Raw genomic sequence first — 14,739 nt, 5'->3', positions numbered from 1 at the left:
TCCATCTGCTCCCCCAATTTCCCAGCCTCTTTTCAGTGAGGTGGGGGAAATGTGTCTATTTCTGGCCAATGAGCTGTGATTCTTATCATTTCTAAGCCTAAGCAGAGCTGGCACATGACATCCGAGCCATCTTTCCCCCTGCCACAGTGACCAAGACATACAATAGTGGGATCTTCATGGGCGTGGGTCTCTGAGTGACTGTATGGAACAGGGCCCCCTTCAGGCTACTGACCCATGCGGGACATACAAGCAATCAAGTTTTATCACATTAAGCCAGACTTTGTAAATTCTTACTCCTAAGTATCTACCCATCCTCAGTAATTCCACAGTTCAAGCCCCTGACATCTTTACTGCAGCATGCTCACAAATAGATTTCCTACTACTGGGATTGCTCCCTCCAACCACTTTCATGCTATCGCTGGCAAGATCTTTCTCTCTCTCTCTCACACACACACCATGTGAAATGCCACGTCCCTACTCAAAATTATTTAATAGTTCCCCTTCACCTACAAAAGATAATCCAAACTCAGCAAGGCATACAAAGAAAGTTCGGAGTTCGGTCTCAACCACTGTCATTCTCCCCATCCCCTTCATTCCACATCCCTCAGGCATATTGAAACACCTGCCATTCCCCCCAAACGCCATGGCTTCTCATGCTTCTGTAGTTCTACACATACTGTTACCTCTACTTGGAATGCCACCTCACTCTCTAGTCTGTCTTTCAAGCCCAGCTGAGATTTTACCTCCCACAGGACTCCTGACTCCTTCCAGCTGACCTAAAGCCTCTCTGCCCCACCCCCTACATCTCCATTTATAGCATTGGTATTGTTCGGCGCTGATTTTACCATAGTTTCTAATCGTTCTGATGTCTGTTTTCCTACCACATCATAAGCTCCTTAAGAACAAGCTCCACAAAAGGCACTCAAACGTATTGGCATGAATAGCTGGCAACCCATAAACACATTTTTCCTGGGTGCCTGGGTGGCTCAGTTGGTTGAGCGACTGCCTTCGGCTCAGGTCATGATCCTGGAGTCCCGGGATCGAGTCCCGCATCGGGCTCCCTGCTCAGCAGGGAGTCTGCTTCTCCCTCTGACCCTCTTTCCTCTCATGCTCTCTATCTCTCATTCTCTCTCAAATAAATAAATAAAATCTTAAAAAAAAACAAACACATTTTTCCTGAAAACACTGTGTATCCAATCCTAGGGGCAGTCCTTAAGAAAAATTCAGACTACACACACTTCACTTTGAATACAATGGTGAAAGCATCAAATCTGGAGGCCAAATTTTCCTAGGTTACAAGATTAGTTTTGAGTTTCAGAAGTTCCCTATGAATGATCCACATTCCGTCTAGGAAAGCTGGTCCCCAGCTCAAATACGTCTAATTTGAAAACTACACAGGCTGGTTTTTCTTAGAAAATATCTTGTATATGTTTGGAAATTGAGAGTGCTATTAAAAGCGTGTTTTTTAAAAGTTTTGTTCTGTTAAGCTGCTATTGTAATCAAAAGCTCTTTTGCTTAAGCAGGCTGAGTCACAAGCAAGAAATGCTAGAGACCTGCAGAACTTGGTGTTGAGTGAGTCAACTTAAGCATTGTATGCAAATAGTAAAGCTACAAATCAGAAAGAGGAGGAACGTAGGCCAAACTACTCAGAGGGAAGGAAAAACTGTATCCTTCCAAATGGGGAAAAGGCAACTGGAAAGATTTTTTACCTGTTGCATAACATTTTATTATCTCTTTCTGCTAAGCCAGGCAATGGTTTTGCGCTGGAAACTTAGAAAAGAAAATGCCCTGACAAACTAAGCAATTCTGGTTCTTTGACTAGGGAGGTTTAAAGTTAAGAGTTAAAGTCTTTGATTACACATTTTTATTTTTTTACTTGCAGTTACCATGAAAGTTCAAGTTTCCTACAAGAATTAAAATGTTAGTCTACCATGAGAAGACCAAAGTGGTCTTACTCCAGTAAGTGCTGGAAACATGGAAGAATGGCTTGAAAAGGTTTTGAACTCTACCACTATGTTTGTACATCTTCCATTCTGACTCTAAATTACATTTTATCTTTTTAAATGTGTGGTCTTGAATGCTTACACTTCTGTGGAGATTATCCTTCTATGGAGATAATTATTGTATGACTGGGAAAGAATAGTCTTTCATGTGGCTCTCAACTTTAAAGGCCCAGCAACTCAGCTGCCTGCAAGAAATCTTAACCAAGACTCATTGATCCAATGGCAATTTTCCAAGAAGAGAAGGAAATAAACAACCCCACTCTAGCTTTGTAAACCCTAGTCTAGAGACCAAGGGCAAATGCCACAAGCCTCCTCCAGCCCCTTTCAGAATTGCCCCAGACTCATCAGCAGTTATCTATAAATAATGACTAAACTCTGCACCAAGGGAAATGGACTCTGGAAGATATTTACTCTGAGGAAGGCGGTGTTGTGAATCTGCACAAAGGATGAATGTCATACATGTCATGAAACAGATTTTAGTGGGAAAAAGAGATTTTTTAATACTGCAAAATACAGGCCTGAGTAAAGGCTTTTGCCCTTTCCCAACGTGGCAAATACCACAAGTCACCACTTCTCTCAGGAGACAAGACAGTATGAATGACAAAACCAAAATTTACAAAGTATGAGGGCTTGTGGCTTGGAACATTAGATTTCACCTCAGTTGGGAAACATCTGAGAGTTTCTCATTATGAAATCAAGTAGAAACTCTGTATTAAACAAATGAAGGAGAAAAATAATCTTGGGCTATATCACTGTCACCATTTTGCTCGATTTTGACCTCATCTTGACTAGATAAACGGCACAGAAAGATAACAGACGTGGAACCATATTTATAACAATTTTTAAAAATTATAATTTGAAACGTTAAACAATTTATTATACGGAGCTATACCAGATGCATGGGCCTTTATGCTGAAGTAATTATAGAACAAAATCATTTGCAGAATACAGGCCAACAACCAAAGTAGATAATGAAAGATGACAGTGTGAAGATACACAGAAAATGTCAAGGGAACACAGGTAATTAAGGTTTAAAAAAAAAAAACAACAAAAAACTCAAGTAACCATAGACTACATCTGAAAGGAACTTTCTTGGCTCCTCTTAAGCAATCGAGATTTCAGTTTTATTCTGGGGCTTTACTTAAAAAGAAAGCACCTCCTACAATAGTTTTGTTTCATTTCTACCACTGCTCATTTAACTTCTCCAGACCCCCACTATATTGAGTTATGAGCAATATGACAGAAAGTAAATGAAAATTTTATTTTATTATCTTTTTAAAGATTTTATTTGTCAGAGAGAGAGAGCATGCGCACAAGCAGGGGGAGCTGCAGGCTGAAGGAGAAGCAGGCTCCCCACTGAGCAAGGAGCCCAATGAGGGACTTGATGGATCCCAGGACCCTGGGATCATGACCTGAGCTTAAGGCAGACACTTAACCAACTGGGCCATCCAGGCATCCTATGAAATGAAATTTTTAAATAGTTTGCCTCAGTGTTTAACTTCATTTTAGGGCACGTGCCACACTGTATGTTTAAAGAAGTTACCAGCAAAAAGTAACATACCAGACATTAAGATAGGGCAGAGCCCCAGCCTTCCAGAACCTAGAATACCTGCACTGGTGTGCATTCAAGAGAGATGGTTGGCCAAAAAAGAAAGAGAGAGAGAATGGATTGGCATTTTCTCTCTCCCCAGCAGAACAGGTCGCTGCTTCCATGGGGAGTCCCAACCCCAAAGAATGAAAGGGACAAAAGATCAATCCAGGTTGCAGGAAAACTGCTAAGGGTGAAAGAGGAAGCAATACTACTCAGTTTTTACTCTTTAAAAAAAGCCATCACCACTAACATCTACAGTATTTTAAATTCTACACAACTTATGGGTATTTTCACCATGAATGCAGAAATAGAAAGTTGTCAATTTGCTTGAATGAGGCAAGTCTTTAAATCCACCCAAATTTGGACCTGCTCTACCGTGTCCATCACCACAGGACCTCATGCAAGTGTGGCACTGCAGAATTACTGAACCTTAGAAATTACAAATTTCAGCCTTTTCTAGACAATCTTTATGATCTTCCATATCCATTTGCCATTCCAACTATTGTTCCAATATTTTTCTTAAAAGCTTCAAAAAAAATCATATCCACTTTAATGTCATCCTAAGCAACACTATCCATAAAGACAAAGGTCTGACATGCTAGCTATGTTTTCATTAACACATTAAAATACAGAACTAGTAAACAAAAGGGACTCATCCATGTACCACTGAAAATCATATGTACCATCAATAGTACAAAAAACACTCTCAAATACTCATTTCAGCAGCAGATACACTAAAAATGTAACCAACGCCACACTTTGAGAAATAGTGATTTGGTCTCAAATCGTGTATCACAGTTAAGGAAACAGACTCAAAGAGGGGCTGTAATTTGCCCAAAGACACACAGTAACTGGTGGCAGAGGCCAGACTAGGATCTAGACTTATTAGTCCAGTGGTGGTCCCACCAGAGTAGAATCTCCAGATGGGTGAGTGACAGGAAGAAACAGAGACTGGCCTCGGGGGAGTTCACCAACCAGTGAACCTTAAGCAGCTGGTAAGCCCTTTACCTGTATACCTGGGCTTTTCACTGTCTCTGCGAAGCACACACACAACATGGTACTTGCCGACTGACTCCCAAAGGTTTTCTGGACTGGCTTAAACAAATTTGCAGTTTCCTTCCCAAAGTCCCGTGTAGTTTTGCCCAACTCAACAAACCTTAAGGTATACTGAGAAAGATAGAAAGTCTCCCGGATCAGTTTCCCATTTTTGGGTTAAGCAGTACCTTTGCTATGGGGCCCTGGTCCCCATCGCTCGTGCATGCTCTATAGAGTTTCAGGAAGATTTTCCATCTCTCGATTTTAGGCCAGCTCTGGAAACAGGCTGGAAGTTTCCATCACAGAGTCACTCCTATAATTCCCAGATACCCAGAGCAGGTTTTATTTTTAAGTGACAGATAACCTGTGCCTACTGTGTGCCCAGCAATGTTTTATACACTGTCTCATACATCCCCCTATAAAAGTAAAATGATAGAGTTCCTGGCTCCTTGGGAGTTGCCAACCCAGGTGAGCTTAGCTATCTACGTATGCATGTAGATAATAATAGCTGATGGTCTTAGACGTTTATATATGTGCCAGGCACTGAGCCATATCCTTCAAATGGACTGTCTTATTGAATCTTCACAACTACTTACTGTGATTGTCCTTCCTTTATACATGAAGAAGATAAAAAAGAGACTTAGAGATGTTAAGCAGTTCAATCCCAGATCAAATTGTAAGTAGGTGGTAAAGTTCAGACTCAAACCTAGACTGACTGGGCTGATGCTCTTTAATGCACTATCTTTTTAAAGTCACACTGAAAGGAAACATGAATTCCGTATATTTGGTATCTTATTAAGTGTGCTCATTTCTTACACTAGGGAAGTCTAGAGCTAGAGCACCTGTGAAGTTCAAGAAACTATAACACATTCTGGGAATGCCATTTCATACTGACTAAGGGACGAATTTGTTCTCTTGTAACCTGAAGCTACTCAATTTGCACTTTAACAAAAAACTCCATCAAATCAACAGTAAATGCATGTTACTTATCACCTAAATCAACTTTAGGTGGCCTTATTTCATTACTTATGGGATGCACAGCTGGAGTACTAATGTATTAATTAAGAAATACATTTGAAAAAAATATATATATATTTGGTCTTTGTCCCCAGTTTGTGCCAGCTCCTAAAACTCCTGGTATGCCCTTACTGACAGAAGTGTCCTTTGTTATTCATAAGGATCCCCTGCTGGACCACAGTGGAGTTTATGCTAATGAGATGACTCAGTGGAGGCCCTTAGATAGCTTCAAGACAGAGGCTGGCCACACCAGTAAGACCAGGCACTTGATAGAAGGTTGGAACATTTAGCCCCATCTCCAGACCACAGGGGAGAGGAGGGTGGCTGGAGTTTAATCACCAGGCCAATGATTGGATCAATTATGCCTACATAAAGGAGCCTCAACTGAAACTAAAACCAGGCTAGAGGAGCTCCAGGGTTGGTGAACAAAATGATGTGCTGGGAGCCTGGAATGCCCAGAGGGGACATGGAAACTGTGCCAATTCATATCTTGTCCCATGCATCTCTTCCAATTGGCTATTCCTGAGTTGTATCCTTTATAATGAAACTATAATCCTAAATACACTTTCCCCAGTTCTGTGAGTCCTATGTTCTGGAAATTACTGAACTTGGGGGAGGGGGGTTGTGAGGAACCCCGAATTTGTAGTCTGCCAGGCAGACGTGCAGGTGCCTTGGGGCTACCTGATATTTGTGGCTGGTACCTAAAGTGGGCATGGGCAATCCTATGAGAGTGAGTCATTAACTTGTGGGGTATGCACTAACTCCACAGAGTTTGTGTCAACGGAATTGTTGGACACTCAGGTGGTGTCAGAGAATTGTTGTTGGAACAACATAATTAATAACCTCAGAAAGGGCGCCTGGGTGGCTCAGTCGGTTGGGCGTCTGCCTTCGGCTCAGGTCATGATCCCAGGGTCTTGGGATTGAGTCCCGCATTGGGCTCCCTGCTCCGCGGGAAGCCTGCTTCTCCCTCTCCCACTCCCCCTGCTTGTGTTCCCTCTCTCGCTGTGTCTCTCTCTGTCAAATAAATAAATCTTAAAAAAAAAAAAAACTCAGAAAAAGAGGTCCACGTTAAAACCAATTAAACTGGTGGCTCAGAAGCCACTTCCCTGCTTGATCTAATCATTAAATCTACAGCTGTCACTAAATCAGAGCACTGCTTGCCATTTTCAGTGCGAGTAGGAAATCTGGCTCTATGGACAGATCCAGAGTACCTGGTAGAATAAAATTTCTTTTAGAGAAAAGACTGATGAACTAATTTGACCTGCTAAAGAAAACATGGAATGTTGTAGAAATGTGAAGTCAAAAATGATTACTCTTTAATAATTTTAGTTGTGATTTATTCCACATTTATTATAGTCTCCATGAGAGAATCAGGGATTACTTCAATAGTTTACATGTAACTGTTCCCTTTGGATAGTAGACATTGTTAAATGACAATCACCACTACCTAGTATTTGCTTCATTATGTACTTTTACCCAAACTCTAATGCGCCCAGGGACATTACATTCCCTCTTGTTTACCAACTTCTGATTTGTCAAATGTAAAATCAAAAGAGACAAGAGATCTCAAAACTTAGGCCAGCACTCCACAAGCAATCTTTAAGACCAATCTGGTCAAACCAGATACTGCATCCCTGCATTCACCCCTCCCCATCAGAAATACACTTTCCAGTAATGGCAGAGAACACCTGTGGTCAGAGCCCTGGTCATGGCCACTGGATTACCCAACTCCACAGGCCTCCAACCCCCTCCTTGTGAACGGTGTTCCCTGAAGTTGGGCAATCTTGTGGGCCTGCTCCTTCCCTACCCACTCTTCCCCCAGTGAGTGCCATTGTTAACATTTTCTACCCTTTCCCAGCTGGACCACTGATGGGCATTTGTCTTCACCTTATACACCCAGCCCATAATACCACCCCCCACCACCCCCACCCCACCCTCCCACACATCCTCCTCCCTGAACTGAACCTACCTATCTAAATACCTTTAGAAGTCTTCAGAATTTTCTCTTACATAAAATGTTAGGAAACCCCCAAGCAAACTTCTCCTTACCACAGATAGGCATCAGCTGTAAACCAACTGTTTTGAGTAAATGACTGAACCAGTGACTAGTTATTTCAAAGAAAAACTAATTTACTAGGAGTAAAAGAACCATGGAAACATTCTTAAAAAATGGACACAGAGCATTCATTCTATCACTTCTTGCTCTTGAATTCCACTCATAGAAGAAAAAAAAGGTCACTGAAATGGAGAAAAATGTCTCCTCTGAGGACCTGGGACTTCCAGCAGGAAGGTGGAAGGTGATCTTAACACCTAGAACCCACCCTACTAGAGCGCCAGCACCCTCACTGCAGTGGTATTGCTAACCTTCTCCTTCTGTTTAAAGACCAGCTCAGTTGGTTAAGCATCCAACTCTTGGTTTCAGCTCAGGTCATGATCTCATGGGTCCTGAAAATGAGCCCAAGTGTGCTCAGTGGGGAGTTTCTTGAAGATTCTCTCCCTCTGCCTGTCCCCACTTGTGCGCGTGAGCGCACGCATGCACACACACACATGCACGTGTTTTCTCTCTCAAGTAAATAAATAAATCTTAAAAAAAAATGTTTTGTTTTTTTTTTAATAAAAAGCAGCCACTAGCCCGGTCACCTGTGTGGCTCAGTTAAGCATCCAACTCTTTATTGCAGCTCAGGTCATGATCTCAGGGTCATGAGATCAAGCCCCATGTCTGGCTCTGCACTCAGCAGGGAGTCCACTAGAGGTTCTCTCTCCCTCTTCCTCCTCCCTCTCTAAAAAAAAATAAAGAGCAGCCACTAGGTAATCATCATGCAGATATAAAGCAATAGTTTAAATGAAAACAAATTTGCTTCACCAGAGCTATTCTAAAACTGTTCTGCCAATGGATATACCCAGGTTTTCCAGTTCAGATTCCAGGGCAGGTCATTGGGAAAAGAAAGTAATCTGTTCAGCATTTTGCACAGGTATTCTCTACAGCATGCCTGCTAAGTTATCTTAAAAAATTAGAGTGATAAAGCCTCAACTCCTATTTGAAAGTACTATCATCACTTTCAGAAGCATTCTGAGGATATAAGGCCAGCTACTTACTAGTGCCATTACTCATTTATAACCTCATTTCGTATATGCTTCAAAAGTGGTTATAAGGAGTCTTCTCTGAAAAAACAGCTGTTTGTGACAAAATGTTTGAGAAAAGAACCAAAGATATACAAAAGACCAAACAACAAGGATTCCAATTAAGCCCAAACAAAGTGCCTACAAGGACACGTATGAGGCAGTGTAAATGAGAAAACAAAATTAATACAGAGAAGACCCGGTTCTAGTCCTGTAGTTGTCAGTACTTTGCTCCGTAACTTTAAGCAACTTTATCATAACCTTTCTAGATTTCCATTTCCTTACTAAATCACTGCTTTTCAACCTGTTTTCTGCCTCAGAATATTTTGTTTGATTGAGATCTTCTGAGGAAGCCCAATATAACAGAATAGTAAAGTTAACTTTCAGAGTGAAGCACCGTGGGGTGAAATGGGAGAAAGACAGCAAAACCCACTCATTCCACCAAAATGTACTCCAGCAATGACCTGCAAGAAGGTTCCATATAGTCCAGTTTGAAGAAACTCCACACCAGACATTCTAAGGTTTTCTGAGGGTCTTTTTCCTGCTTCTTCCTAAACTGGAGGAAGAGGAATGCATCCAATACAGTAAATGCTAGGACTTGAGTCTTGTTCAGAATCAGAATTACAGATCATATAACAACGCACCTTAAGCAGACACTGCAGAGTCCAAACCCTTCATCAACCAACAGGAGCTAAAAGCTATAACCAAACTCTGTAGTCCTGATAGGATGGAAGCAATCTATTAATAAAATAAGGTGGCAAGTCTTTCCTGCACACTGTCTCCTGGAATGACAGGCAGAGACTGGGGCAGTGGCTACAAAAGATGCTAAACACTCTCCAAAAAAAGATGAGAAGTCCTGAAGGGTTGCTATCCAAGATCCTCTGTCAGTCATATCTGGTCTGGATTTATAGGCCTCAATGACAGAATTATTTCCAGTCCCTAGATCCTCAGGCTGAGCCCTCCAGCAGGGCAGAACAGGAACATAGATGATGTTTCCTAAAGCTCCGTAATCTAAGCTTCCATGCTGCAATTCAGCCCCAAACCCAACAACACAGCACAGCTCACAGGACAGTCCCAAGCAAAGCCACACCCTCACCATTAACATGATGCCTACCTTTCCAGCACTCAGGTTGGTATCAGGGCACTGGCCACAGGCAGCTTATTTTACCACAACAAGGGCTAATCACCACCTCAAGAAGTGACTTACTGAGTTTCCCTATTCTGATGGATGGTATTTAAATAAAGTTTCATTCACACACATCTAAAAGAAGATTCTTTGGGACTCTCCCCCTCCCATTTTCTTCCTTCTGGAATATCACTTCAAAGAATTAGACTTTGAGCCATTTCCAACCTCTCTCATCATTTTGCTAAATTAATATGTCTAGTTCTAGTTTGTAATCACTCATTAATTAAATGGCCAGGTGCTATGGTAATCTCCTTATGTCCCCAAAAGAAACAGGACCCTCCATCACCTAGAAAAAGACACAAGAACCAGTGAAACTAGACTTGAAAGACACTAACTCAAACACCCTGGTCCGCTGTGCAAACAGCTTCAGCACACCGTGCAACATTTAGGGAGAGTTGGTCCTGGTTCACTGGTATCTACATCTGTAAACAGACACCAAGAGGTAACTGTAAATTACCAAGGGCTGGGGAAATAGGAGTTACCAAATAATTACCATTGTTTCAATCTGAGTTACCACATCTTCACCTCAAAACAACTGGCAGCCAGTGTACAATTAACTCTCCTTACTGCAGTACAGACATCAAAACAGTAGCCGTATCAGGTTCATGTTAAGTCACCTAATGCAATACAGAACACAACTCCAAGAATAAGTGGCATCAACTGGCCTCCTACGTTGCCCACCTTTCAGAGTGTGTCCAAAAGCTCCCAAAGTTTAAGAAAGAAATCAACTGGTACCCTATATTAAAAGGCCAGCTCAGCTCCAAGACTCAACTTCACTTAGATTTGTGGAGTCTTTCCCCAAACACAATCAGCGACCAACGTAGGAGTCAATGGCTTCTCCCTGTGTTCAAGTCCCCTCCCACCCATCCACCCCCTTTCAGAAATTAGAAAAACGCCACCAGTCTCCAAACTGGCTGATGAAATTTCAGCCTACAGGATATTTTCATACTTGCGTTATAATAAACCGCTGAGTAGTGGACACCTTAATAACCCATTGGCTAGAGCATTTGAAGTCCCGCGTTAGCGTACAAAGTCCAAAATTCTTTAATCTAGATCAAAGCCCAGTATATATGTATTTCATTATCAGCTCTCCATTCCCTTGTGTTACTCTGCAGTATGGAGAGTGGAGTCTATTGTTTGCAAGGTCCTAGCTGTTCACTTTAGTCACTAGCTTGCTAACTAAGACTTTCCATTTGTATTCAAGTCGGAATTCAGTAATTCAGTACCAGGCTCTATTCCACTCCCTTCATTACCCTCAGGACTGCCCAACTGGCTCTATTCAAGTTAGTTCTCACAATCCATCTACCGATGCTACTAAAATACCAGAACTTAAAACAGGTGACGGGTCCTCAATTTCTGATTTATTTTTCCCCAAACACTAAAAGGTTTTATTTAGCATTTCTAATACCAACTTTACTACAAATAGCCCAAGCAATATTTAAGTCTCTCAACCGCATGGCTCAAAGGGCCAATTCACTCAAAGAACACACTAGTCACTGTTGTGGGGTTCAAAAGAAGAAAACAGTGTATTCTTTCTGTTTCGGTGCACTGTGACATGGCAGAAGAGGGCCAAATCAAGGAGGAGTCCTGATTGGGCTTCTCAAGTGGACAATCTGGTCAAGGTGAGGCTGAAAAGCAGCTGACTATTGGAGATGAATGGCCCCAACAGAAGGCAAAAGTAGGTTACATCCCCTGGTTACATGCCAGCCCAAAGATGCCGACATAGTGGGATTGAGCCCACAATGGTCATTTATCTAATGTAATCCACGGAGTGAACTTTTAGCACCAACCTACACCTCAGCTGAGTGTTATTAGTCACCAGGCAGACCAGACAAGAGTGGAAATATTGCAACATAAAACCTGCCTCCCTACAAAAAACAACTTCAAACTTAGATCCTGATGGACGTCTTTGTAGACCAACAGGGCTATGTTATTATCATTTGCCCAGTCTTCAGCCCTAAATTCATACATGGCTGGAAGCAAAGGAGGATTCATATATTAGAACATATGCAGAGTACTTGTTATGCAATTTTAAATAGCAGCATATGACACGATACTGTAAGGAAAAAAAAAAGTGTGTTCTCAGTTGAACATTCCATTGAATTCTGAACACAGTTTGACATTTATCTGCCAGAAAAGACCCAGGTGACCACAGCCACCTTGCCTCCTCTCCCCACTCAGCGGGGTGACTTTTTCTTTTATTGCAATAGTCCAATAGTACCTGCAAAATAGTAAGTGATAATACTCTAGGAAAAGAAACAGAATTGATCAAAAAGGAGCATCGCTTTCTATTTCCTTCTTCTTACTCTTATTTTGCCTACCTATTCTGAGCCCAGCCTCCACCAATCTTGACTTAGACTTTTTCATTTCCTCTTTGCTCACTAGGCTCTGGCTGTTACTGCCCCCCCTTTTCCCTTCTCCCTCACCTCCCTACACCCTCTCCACCCCATCCCTTTCTTCCTAGGCCCTAGAACTAGCCAGTCACTCTTGCCAGTTTCTGCACTAGCCAGTCCCTGAACCTGGACGGCTCCTCCCCTATATCTGCATGGCTGGCTTCTTTTTATTTAAAGCTCAACTTAAGTGTCACCTCCTCAGAAAGGTCTTCCTTGACTGCATCCCAATGAGACACTTTCTGTCACATCACTCTTTCTTCAGCACTTATCAAAATCTGATTTCTATGCTTATTTCTTCTGTCCCCACACACTCCAGTGTGAGCTCCATGAGAGCTCAGACCTTATGCTTGCATTCACCTTTGTCCACTCAGAGCCCAAAATAACAGCTAGGATTTACTAGCTGGTCAATACTGCTTGTTGAATGAATGAATTTTGGACTTTTAATTCTTTGGTTCCAAATCAATTAAAGTGAGAACAGTGGTCATTCTTTTCTTTTGTTATAGTTCTGTGAAACATCTAAACATGCTGTTACTTGTACAAAGCATTAAATATTATTTTATCAGGCCTGAAAGCCCTGATGAGTAGGATGGGATCCATTACAATTCTTCTAGCAATACGCATATAAATTCAGTTATAGAGGGCCAGGATTTACGGATGCACTCTAATCAAAGGATCCCTAAAATTTAGGTACTATCTCTTAAAGTCCTTCAGAAAACACAGTTCCACATTCAACAGAGGACTTCCAAGAAAATATCAACACCAAAATAGGAATCATTACATTTCATTCTGAAATTCCTACGACAAGCTAAAAGAGCACTACTTAGTGATTTTTTTTAAACAGAACATCAATAAAGAGATCTTCTAATCATTCTCTGCTTTCTTCAAATAATTTTTCCATTATTGGTTTGTATTCTTTTTTTAAAACAGATCACATTTTCTCATTTAAGTCCATCTATACACAAAGAATCAGCTAAATAAATAAGACGGAAATCAGCACAAGCCAAATGTGTCACTGAAGACTTGTGTGCCCGACACACAAACGGAGAAAAAGATAAAAGAGCTATTGTCCAATTGCAGAAACAAAAAAGTAATATGGGGTTTTCTGTTCTCTGAAGTGCATCATGAAGTGTGGGTGGAGAGAAACACAGAAATCCAGAATTAGCTTAACATCAAATCATTTTGGAAAGAGTTGACAACATGTAAATTCCTCACACATAAAGTATTTAGAACAAGAGACTTTGATTCCTGGGCTATGATGCCATTTAGGAATCCTTGCAAGGACTTTGGAATTCCAGTATTCATAGGAGAAAATGCTCATCTTAATTTGGAGCTACCAGGCATTGAGAGGTACTCCCAATGTGACACAGCCTGTAACTGAAGTATTACAAAGCTTGCAGTTAAGATCTGGGATAGAGGCTGAACACCAAATTCAAAAGAGGTAACCAAGGTACCAAGTGCCATAAAGGGAAAAAAAAAAAACACCAAAACCCACCAAGATTACCACCTAGCCACAGAGAACTGAGGTGGAAACGAGGGGTGTATATGGGGTAAGGTAAGGGGTGAAGGGGAATGGAAAAAAACAATACATCTGTCACCCCGTCCCACTTCCTATACAGGATACAGGCAAAGCTTCCAGCCCCATTACCTCAGGCACAGATGGTTATCGTTTATAGCAAAGGTGCACAGAAAGGCCTTCAGGTCTGAGCCCCTTAATTCCACGGCTGTTAATGATTAAAAAGAAGGATGGGGGTGGGGAGGAAAATGAGGGCGGAGGGAGCTGGAGATTCACCCACCACCTCCCACTTGGACTCCCACCTCACAGCGCTTACCCGGGCCATAGGACCAGAGTCTGCACCCTCTCCAGGGCAGCTCCAGCCCCAGATCCCCAGGCCTGGGTTGAGGGGTGCCGGCGGTGGGGAGGCAGGGACAGTAGGTTAAGTTTTCTTGAGCCCTGCGGCTGACACGCCACAGGCTCCCCTCACAGCCTCTTCCAAAGGGACCAGTCCAGACAAGGAGCTGATTTCCACTCCTCCCCTTCCACCCCCTTTTCTCGAAGGTACCCAACCCCCGCCCCTTCATCTCTCAATGTTCCCCGCTTCTCCTTAAACCCCCCCAAACTCACAGCTGCTCCAGAGGTTCCTCCAGTCAAACCCTTTCTGGAAACGACGGCGGCCCGGCAGGTCCAAACCACCTACCATCCCCGCTCGCGTTTCCAGGCTCTCTACCCGCGCCGCCGCCTCCTCTTCTTCCACCACTGCCGCCGCCTCCTCTTCATCTGCGGCCCACCGGCGGCGGCCGCCCCCAAGCCCCGCCCCCTCCATCGCCTCCTGCATCATCACTTCCGGTAACCCCGCAGGCCGCCCGCTCCAGGAGGGAGAATAGAAAAGGGGCGGG

At 42.6% G+C, this 14,739-nt stretch overlaps 1 protein-coding gene across 2 annotated transcripts in view; it reads right to left on the bottom strand.

Annotated features, from left to right (window-relative positions):
- The window catches only part of DCUN1D3 (defective in cullin neddylation 1 domain containing 3), a 34,748-nt gene extending 20,121 nt beyond the window's left edge, over positions 1-14,627 (bottom strand). Inside the window, exon 1 of one of the 2 annotated variants that reach the window (XM_028095257.2) lies at positions 14,468-14,627. The gene's annotated coding sequence lies outside the window, so the exon portion shown is untranslated. The remainder of the gene's footprint in view (positions 1-14,467) is intronic. The other variant, XM_028095258.2, reaches the window with a different exon arrangement.
- Positions 14,628-14,739: the final 112 nt, after the last annotated feature.

This window comes from Eumetopias jubatus, unplaced genomic scaffold (assembly GCF_037043125.1).
Source record: "Eumetopias jubatus isolate StellerSeaLion01/CBP00866 unplaced genomic scaffold, mEumJub1_p1.0 scaffold_12, whole genome shotgun sequence".
Lineage (NCBI taxonomy): Eukaryota > Metazoa > Chordata > Mammalia > Carnivora > Otariidae > Eumetopias > Eumetopias jubatus.
Note: the sequence above shows the minus strand (reverse complement) of the source record. Positions and strands in the feature narration are given on the sequence as shown.